The sequence below is a fragment of the Hyaena hyaena genome, unplaced genomic scaffold, assembly GCF_003009895.1.
Source record: "Hyaena hyaena isolate Hyena2069 unplaced genomic scaffold, ASM300989v1 scaffold_939, whole genome shotgun sequence".
Lineage (NCBI taxonomy): Eukaryota > Metazoa > Chordata > Mammalia > Carnivora > Hyaenidae > Hyaena > Hyaena hyaena.
In genome coordinates, this window is record NW_024081574.1 from 169,542 (window position 1) to 179,514 (window position 9,973).

Here is a 9,973-nt window from a genome sequence, read left to right on the forward strand (position 1 = left end):
CTTCTACATTTATGATTACCTGAGAACACTAGCTATATAAAACTGTAGAATTTCTTGGACAGGAGAAATAGACAGGAGGCGAATTAATGACAGAACCAGTGTTTCATCTTTTTTTTTTTTTTTTTTTAAATATTTTTATTTATTTCTAGGAGAGAGAGAGAGAGAGACAGCGTGAGCAGGGGAGGGTCAGAGAGAGAGGGTGTCACAGACTGAAACAGGCTCCAGGTTCTGAGCTGGCAGTCAGCACAGAGCCCGACGCGGGGCTCGAACCCACAAACCGCGAGATCATGACCTAAGCAAAAGTCAGACGCTTAACTGACTAAGCCACCCAGGCGCCCCAGAACCAGTGTTTCATCTTAAAGAAGGCAGCAGAGAAAGGGAATGTAAAGGTAGAAGTAAACACAATGGAGACAACCCAAGACAGGCTCAAGGTGAAAAATAAAAGAAGCAAAGAAAGTATGAGGCTGGATACACAGAGAAGAAATATGCATACCGCGAGGAGATAGGTCAAGGTAGGCATCAGGAAGCAGTGATTTGGGGTAGGCAACATGTGGGTATATCAATGGGGTTCTCTTTGGTAAGGTTTGGCTCAAGTATCTTGGACATGGATTTGCTACCATCTTTCAATGAACTAATGGAAGGAGGTCCCAATCAAACAAAAATATATTTGACTAGAATACATTTGAAAGCCTCTGATGTTTTGGGGTAGTTTCATTACACTGGGGTTAGTGGGGTCTGTAGGTCAGAGGGATCATGGTTTGTAGCAGTAAAAAGGACTGGATCAATGCCTGGACTGCTTGCATGTGGAGCACAGTGGACTCTCTTACTACTAACACAACCATTTGCCTGCTGAAAATTATGAAGAAACATATACACACACATGCATACACATACACACACAGCATTTAAAGACTCTAGAAATTCTTCTAAGAACAAATAGCAAGTGGAAGGATGTTTATTGAAGAAAATCTCCCAAGTCTCAGTAAGAACAGTGACAGTCTGGGACACTGAGCCATCACCTACTCATATCCCTCTCCCATTGCCCCAGCTTAGTGTGATGGAAGATCTACTCCATGTATGTGTAGCAAAATAATGGGCTTCCCTCTCCACCTAAACACCATATAGGACTGGTTTCACCAGGGAAGGTAGGCTTCTGGAACATCTCATCCCCTCAGCTTCATATTGCAGAAACTCTACTTCTGAGCTTTGCCTGATATAACCTCTACTTGTAGGATGAGGGTTCTACGCAAGGTAAAACAAGCTAAGAATGTTGTAGGCTCTGAATATATCTGCCTCCATTAACCTGTAGGGCTCAGCTTCCATATCAGGAGGTGCAAGAAGACCAGAGCCTGTCATCCCTTTTCAGAGCCACTCAGAACAGGGCTGCTAATCTGGGAGAGGTGGACCACTGTCTGATAGAATAACACAGAGCTCCTTCTAATGGGGAAAAGCATGTCTTAAGAATGAAGAGGTCCAGGGGCGCCTGGGGGGCTCAGTCGGTTAAGCGTCCGACTTCGGCTCAGGTCATGATCTCATGGTTCGTGGGTTCGAGCCCCGCGTCAGGCTCTGTGCTGACAGCTAGCTCAGAGCCTGGAGCCTGTTTCAGATGTTGTGTCTCCCTCTCTCTCTGACCCTCCCCTACTCAAACTATCTCTCTCTCTCAGAAATAAATAAAACATTAAAAAAAAAAAAAAGAATGAAGAGGTCCACCAAGGTGGTAGACTGGATAATGGCTCTCTAAAGACGCCCACATCCCAATACCTAGAACCTGTGAATCTGTTATCTTACATGGAAAAAGGAATTTTGCGGATATGATTAAGGTTCTTTTTGGGAATATTATCCTGGGTTATCTGGGCAGGTCCAACAAAATCAAAAGGGTCTTCATAAGATGAAGCATGAAGATCAGGGGGAGAGACAGAAGTAGATGTAATGAGGGAAGCAAAGCCTTGGAGTGATTAGAAGGATATCCAGGGGTGTCTGAGTGACTCAGTCAGTTAAGCATCTGACTCTTGGTTTTGGCTCAGGACACAGTCTCACGGCACCTGGGTTAGAACTCTACATCAGGCTATGCACTGGCAGCATGGAGCCTGCTTCAAATTCTCTCTTCTTCTCCCTCTGCCCCTCTCCCACTCATAATCTTTCTCTCTCTCTCAAAAGTAAATAAATAAACTTTAAAAAAATTGTCTTTAAAAAAGAACCTCCAAGCCAAGGAAACCAGATAGCCTCTCGAGGCTGAAAAGCAAGTGGTTTATCCCAGGAAGCCTCCAGAAGAATACAGCCTTGGCAACACCTGGGTTTTAAACCTCTTATCTCCATGCTATAATAGAATAAATTTGCATTGCTTTGAGCTACTACTTTGTGTTAATTTGCTACTGTGGCAGTAGAAACTAAGACAGACATTTCTGCCTAGTGATGTGGACTTTATCTGGGAGAGGTGAGGAAGGTCACATCAAAGGGCATTGGCAAAAGCAAAGGAGATCTTGGTGATAAGCAACTGCAAGGATGCCAGTTGCTACAAAAGCTCATGGCAATGAAGAAAATTATAGACCAGTTGAAAATAAACAGTAAGGAGGAGGGAAAGACACAGCAAAGAAGAGCCCTCTGAAGGTCCCTTCAAGCAGCCTTAAAGTCTCTTCTCACTGACTATGCACCTGAAAAAAGAGCCCTACGTTATTAGAAGGCATACGTGTATTTGGAGTTTGTTTTCTAGTTCATTGCTCTCATACCACGTTCCTGAGATTACTGGAGACAGAGGAGAGCGTGCTTTGCTGGGGTCACATGGTTACTATGCTCACTTCCGTTTAATAAATTCCTACCAAGGGCTCACTGAGTGGCATCTTAGTACCTTCAAATTCACTAAGAGACAATTTAGGGGTGCCTGGGTGGCTCAGTCAGTTGAGCATCCGACTCTGGATTTTGGCTCAAGTCATGATCTCACAGTTAGTGAGATCAAGCCCTATGTTGGGCTTTGTGCTGACAGCATGGAGCCTGCTTGGACAGGCTTTCTCTCTCTCCCTCACTCTCTGCTTCTCTTTCATATGACTTTCAAAAGTAAATAAATGAAAATGTAAAAAAGAGAGAGCAGCTTTCTTTTTAGTGACTCTACAGGAGAATGGGTCAAGGATAACATCGGCATCACCATGGGTACCTGGAGCTCCGGCATTCTCCTCACATCTATTTCATCCAATTAATCTAGATAACTATTCTCCCCATTATACAAATGGATTAACTGGCCTATAAGATCAGGACAATGTGTCCGATCCCACCAACAGGTGATGTTTCTACCCAATATATGATCGAGATGACTTTAACTTTTGTCGCTGTTCTTACTCTCAGACGCCACAGTCTGAGAGATATTTGAATCAACACAAAGTGATACTTGGGATTACACCATTAGGCTGTTATCCTAAAAATTTAGGTTTTAACTGAGGGCACCCGGATGAAGAAGAAACAGGAAACCTTGTACTGTGTAATATGGAGAACAGTAGAGGAATTGAGAACATTTAGTTTGGAAACGGAAAATGTAATTCTGGAAACAGTATGCATGTAAATAACACTCTGAAATTTACAAATCACACACCTCTGTCTCCTCGTTTACCCTTCTAAAGAATTTATAGTTTCATCAAATCTCCTATTTTTACAAATGAGAAATCTGAAGCTTGAGCTTGGTGACATCTGCAAGGTGACACTCCCAGGAGATTAGGAAAGCCAGTATCTTGAGACAGGTATTTGGTAATCTAGTGTTAGTTGTTAGATCAGATCATTGCCCTTATTAATCCAACCAAATTCGCCTTGACCCATGAGTACTTCCTGATCAAGCTCTTCTGTTCTTTTCAGGGGCATCTTTTTTCACTTCTTCCTCATTCACTTCTCTCTTGACACATCTGTTTTATTGCTGTTTCTACAGAGACCAAAGTTATTCATGCCTCAGGGAACTGACGCTTTATTTTCCTCTCACTGAAAAATTCTTCCTCAAGATCTCCATATGTTTGGCTACTCCTTATTATTCTCAGAGCTCAGCTTACACATTGCTTGCTCCCCTCATCTAAAGCCGCTCTCTGTGCAAACAAGTGGATATTGTAACACTCTCTCTTTTTGGTTTTGGTCTTCATAACACACATTACTATCCTGTTTTATTCATTTGTGATGTGCATTTCTCTACTAGAATCTCATTCCAAGAGAGCAGGCACATTGCCCATTTTATACACTGTTATATCCTGCAGCATCTAACACAATACCCAGTGCATAATGGATGACAAATATTTACTGTGTGAATGAAAGAACATGTTGACTTTTGGGGGGAAATGGCAAGATAGTTGTCTCTGTAAAAATATAGGAGGATTAATAAACTTATATTTAGCTTCGAGGGTCAGGAACAGGTTTGGTGAATGAAGTTCTAGAGAGGTAATAGAATTTAATCCTCCCCAAAGAAAGAACTTTATAAAGCACCACATCTCTGCATCCAGCAAATAGGTCATCCCACACAGTGGTTATTTAATGATTAGTGAAATGTTCAAAGAGGGGATAGACATGAATCCTCAAGATGCAGCAGTGCCTACATTCTGCACATTGTTGTACTAAGGAAGACACTATCTTACTTTCTCACTTGTGGAACCTATGACTCTAAAAGGGTATTTTGTATGTAGAATGCTTTATGGGACAAAGACAAGAAAGTAGTCAGACATACTAATCGCATTTTGTTATTTTGCATTAAAGACATGCATATCATAAGATAATTATGGGAACTACTTATGATCTTGTTTGAAAAGTCTTACGTTCAAAGAGAAAATTTTAACAGCATGTTGATTTCAATTTATATTAAATATGCAGTTACCCCCTAATTAATCAGTGAGGAATAATTTCAGTTGCAAGTAACCAAAAACCTCACTAACATGCCGTCAACAAATCGGGGTCCGTAATAGCCAAATGAACAGAAATCTGGAGCTAGCCAGTTGCAAGAAGGGATCTAACAGTGGTATCATGGAACTTTCATACTTTTATTCCTGTCCATTCCTCTATTTTCTAGGTGAATAGCTCCACCTCTCAAGTGGTTTCACAAAGAATGAGTTGCTAACTCTTTCCAAACGTTAGAATCCCATATGTAAAATAGTAAAAAATAGTGGTACTTTTTTTTATTGCATTGTTATTAGGAATAAAAAGATAATAGATGACAAGTGCTTTGCACTGGAGTTTGCCTTCAAGGACTCCACCATTTACTGACTTTTACCATCACTGCTCTTCTTACATTGAGCTTCTCTGACAGCAACCCGTTTCACCTTTCACTCACATTCAGCTTCTTGTTTTATTGTTTAAGCCATCCACTTGGAGAAGTTTTGTATGGAAAGCCCACACTGTTCATCCTCCTGTGCCCCTCCTCCAACACGTGCCAGAACACCCTCAGCCTTGGGAAATGCCCACTTATTTAGAACACCCAACTTCAATGTCAGTTCAGTTCAAGCCACTCAGTGTTTATGAAATAATCTTCACATGCCAGGCATAAGGAAATCTCTGCAAAACCTTCTTCCAATTCCGGTAAGTGAAGTTAGTCACTCACATGTTTGAGTTCTAGGAGTATACCCCAGGTCAGTCTTTCTAGAAGTAGATGCTAAAACAGGATTTGGGTGGGGTAAACATCAATCAGGGATCAATTTCCTGAAAGGGAAGGGAGACAAAGCAGGACTGTGCAGAGAAAGAAGTTGAACTGTGAGGCAGCCAGACAGAGCTACCTAAATGGAGCCAAAATGATCAGATCTTTACATGCCTCCCTCACTCAGTCCCTGAAGTGGGATGCCCAGAGGACACAATCTAAGGCAAGGCAGCTCAAAGGCATCTGCAGCAGGAGACTGCTGTGCACACTCCTTGCAGTTGGGCAGGAAGCCCTTTGTTGAAGGGAGATCTGGTAGCACAGCTTTGGATCTACCATAGTTTACCCATTGGGATGTTCAAATTCACTTGTCCATATACATTCAGAATATGAACACTTTCAAAATTCCAGTAGAGTAATCTTCCTAAGAGGAAATTTAAGAGGCAGTTGAGTGTGTTGTATATCTTCTTTATATATTTCAGATACTAACCCTTTATTGGATATATCATTTGCAAATATGTTCCCCCATTCAGTAGTTTGATGTTTAGTTTTATTGATTGTTTCCTTCACTGAGCAGAAGCTTTTTATGTTGATATAGCCCCAATAGTTTATTTTTGCTTTTATTTTCCTTGCATAAGGAAATCATATCTAGAAAAATGTTGCTACTGTCAATATCAGAAAAATTGCTGCCTGTGCTCTCTTCTTAATTATTTTTTTTTTGGTTTTATATCTCAAATATAGGTCTTTAATTCATTTAGTTCATTTTGAACTTGTGTGTCATGTAAGACTATGGTCCAGTTTCATTCTTTTGTGTGTAGCTAAAGAGTTTTCACAACACAATTTGTTGAAAAGAATGTCTTTTTCCCATTGGATATTGTTTTCTGCTTTATTGTGTTTTTAATTCTGGGTTTTCTATTCTGTTTCATTGATCTATGTGTCTATTTTTGGGCCAGTACCATATTGTTTTACTACAGCTTTGCAATATAATTTGAAGTCTAGAATGCAGACACCTCCAGCTTTACTTTTCTTTTTCAAAATCGTTTTGGCTAATTGGAGTCTTTTGTGGTTCCATATACACTTTAGGATTTCTTATTCTCATTCTGTGAAAATGGCTGTGGGATGAAATACAGCCCCTGAAACTACAACAAGTTTCCATTTCCAATAGATCTTAGTGTGTTTCTTTGCCCTTGATCTACTATAGATTCTTTTCCACTTCCACTATTATCAAGGCCACCTGGTGGTATGACCTAAACATTACTACCAAGAAGCTGGAGCCCCTGTCACAATGCCATACTTAGGCCAAGTTTCCTACACCAATCAATTTATAATTACAATTAGCAATGGAATACCAAGAAGCATCCAAGTGGATCACATGGGTTCCAGAAATATTCCTTTGTCCATAGACTATAACAGGAACCCAGGATCCACCTGCCTATCAGGGTCAACGACCTCTTGCCTGCTGTTCTCTAGAACCACCGAAACTGCTCAGGTAGGAGCTATACCTCATAACTAAACAGAACTTTTGTGGTATCCCCTGGCAAAAAGTGCACCCCTTTTGGAGACCAAGACTTCGAATTCTGCATATCTCCGCTTGTGGAGAAGAGAAATAAAAATCCTCAAGTGAATAATTTGGCATGACAGCAACTGGGATCCCTCGTGCTTCCACCCTTTGGTTCTCATACATTCTCTCTGTTGGAAAGCTACCATATAAAAACTAATTCAATGAGGGGCGCCTGGGTGGCTTAGTCGGTTAAGTGTCCGACTTTCGCTTAGGTCATGATCTTGCGGTTCATGGGTTCGAGCCCCGCGTCGGGCTCTGCTGACTGCCAGCTCAGAGCCTGGAGCCTGTTTCAGAGTCTGTGACTCCCTCTCTCTCTGACCCTCCCCTGCTCATGCTGTCTCTCTCTCTCTCCTAGAAATAAATAAAACATTAAAAAAAAAAAACTAATTCAATGAATGCAATGAATCCTAGCAGATGGGTGCTCTTCATTCAGTGTACTGCCCTCAGGCTGGCACTTCAGCTCTGCCTTGAACAGGACATTCCAATCCTCTTCCAGGCTGGCATCTTCTGGGTCAAAAAATGCCATGTGACCAGTGGATTTCATTATCATGTTCCCATTTCCATTCCTTCTTTTCTGTAAAGTGAATTCCCTATCAATGTTACATGAGATTCCAGACTGATGGACCATAAGTCCTCAGATAGTGAGTGCTCACTAGGTCCCTGCAGGAAGCAAGGGAAAAGTCCTGAAAGTACGTAAAGTGGATGTATATCCCAATGTGGACAAACTATTGGCCCTTGTAAGGAAAGAAAGGGTCCAATGTAATTTTCCACCATGTGGCGGGCCACATGTGCCATATCAGGGCTGATATTTTGCTTCTCTTCCTGAACGTTGTGATAATCAATGGTGAGAGCAAATAGACCAGCATTGGTTGGTTGGAGTCCATAGTGTTGAGCCCATAGGTAGCCTTCACTTCTTTAACTGCGGTCACTTCATTCATGTACCCAATGTGACAACAATGGAGTGGCTGACAGCAGAGGCTGTAGTACATCAATGATGGAACTATTGTGCTCGCTTGCATATTTAGTATTTTCCCAGGGTTTGATGCTCTCTTGTGGGTATTAACATGTGGCTAAAATGCCTTCATACTTTGTGTTTACTTCTGTAGCCCCCCGTCCCTAATCTATTAATATTTTTCTGATGAGATTTACCACTGCCCATGATTCACTATATATATTCTAATTTCAAACGATGTGTCTTTCTACTCACAGTGAACGATGAGGTGCACTGCTCAAAACTTTGCTCATTGGGAGGATTACTCCTCGCTATGGGTTTTCAGTGGAACCATTGCAATGAGGCTACGGTGAAATTTCCACTCATTTTAACTTGCATTTCCACTCTGTACCAACAAATCCCTAAACCATGCTTTGTATTTTTTCTTCTCCTTTATGAGGCTGAACAGTATTCCACCTTACAGCCACAGTGTGAGCTAACGGAGTGATGCTTTTCTCAGGAGAGAAGGATCATGGTGTCTTGGACTAATTTTTCATGTAGTTTGCTTGCACTCTGTGTCCCACTCAGGCTCAGTCCTGAATGTGACACTTGCACCCTATAGGGAACGTTTGTTGGACTTGCCTGACTTTATTTTCTGGTGTATCCGACAGAACCCAGTTCATAATGGGTAGTTTGGGTCACATTGTCATTTAATGTGCTATGGTCAGATGTTTTGTCTCTACATAGAGTTGTTTTTCCAAAAGCTTATAATTATTTGCTGCAGGTGGCTTGGATTTGTTCCTGAACTTCAATAGCTGTGTTGTATTTTTTTAATTGGATTTTGCCAAAAGTACTCCATGGCATTTTCCACCTCCACTGATATATACAATGCCATAGGGTATTCTAGATCATATGGTCCAAGCAACAGGGCTGCTTACCTAGAAGCTTGGACATGATGCCTCACCCTTTCCTTCTCCAGGACCCATCTTAAATTTGGGTCTTCTCTGTCACCCAGAATATGGACACAGCTATATTCCTAGGTGTGGACCATATCATTTCCAGAACTCAAAGAGGCCGAGTAGGCTTGGAGATTTCTTCTTCATGGTGGGAGATGTGAGACACAGTAACTTTCTTTTACTTTGAAGACCATGTTCCTGGAGTATAGCCTCCTGACCTCCTGATGATTCAACTCTTAAAATTGTACAGATATGTCTAGCCTCCAAGTATCTGCAGAGTTTGATTCCCACTCCCTGAAGCATACGTGTCTTATCCCGGCCTCTAGTTTGTAGCCACTGTTTGCTCATCCAGCTCCATCAACCTGGCATCATGAATGTAATCAGTCAATGTGATGTTTATCAGACTATCCCCAAAGTCCAGGTCACATTGTACTTTACTATTATGACAACAAGTAGAAGACTTAACATAGTCCCAGGCAAAACCGTGTGTGTGTGTGTGGGTGTGTGTATTATTGTTGTTGTTGTTGTTGTTTTATGCAAATACAAGCTGTTTTGAAATCTTTTCGGATAAGGATAGGAAAGAACACAATATCAAAATCCACATGCCAGGTACTTGAGGAGATATTGATCTGCCCTATTAAAGATACCATCTCTAGGGCACCTCGGTGGCTTAGTTGATAAGTGTCTGACTTCGGCTCAGGTCATGTTCTCACAGTCAATGAATTCACATCCCATGTCAGGCTCTGGGCTGACAGCTCAGAGCCTGGATCCTGCTTCGGACTGTGTATTTCCCACTTTCCCTGCCTTTCCTCCACTCAAGCTCTCTCTCTCTCTCAAAAATAAATAAACATTCAAATTAAAAACAAATGCCTTCTCTCTCATGGTAGTGCTAGTTGGGGCTACTACTTGGTTGAACAACAGTAGTCTGCAGTAATGCTCCA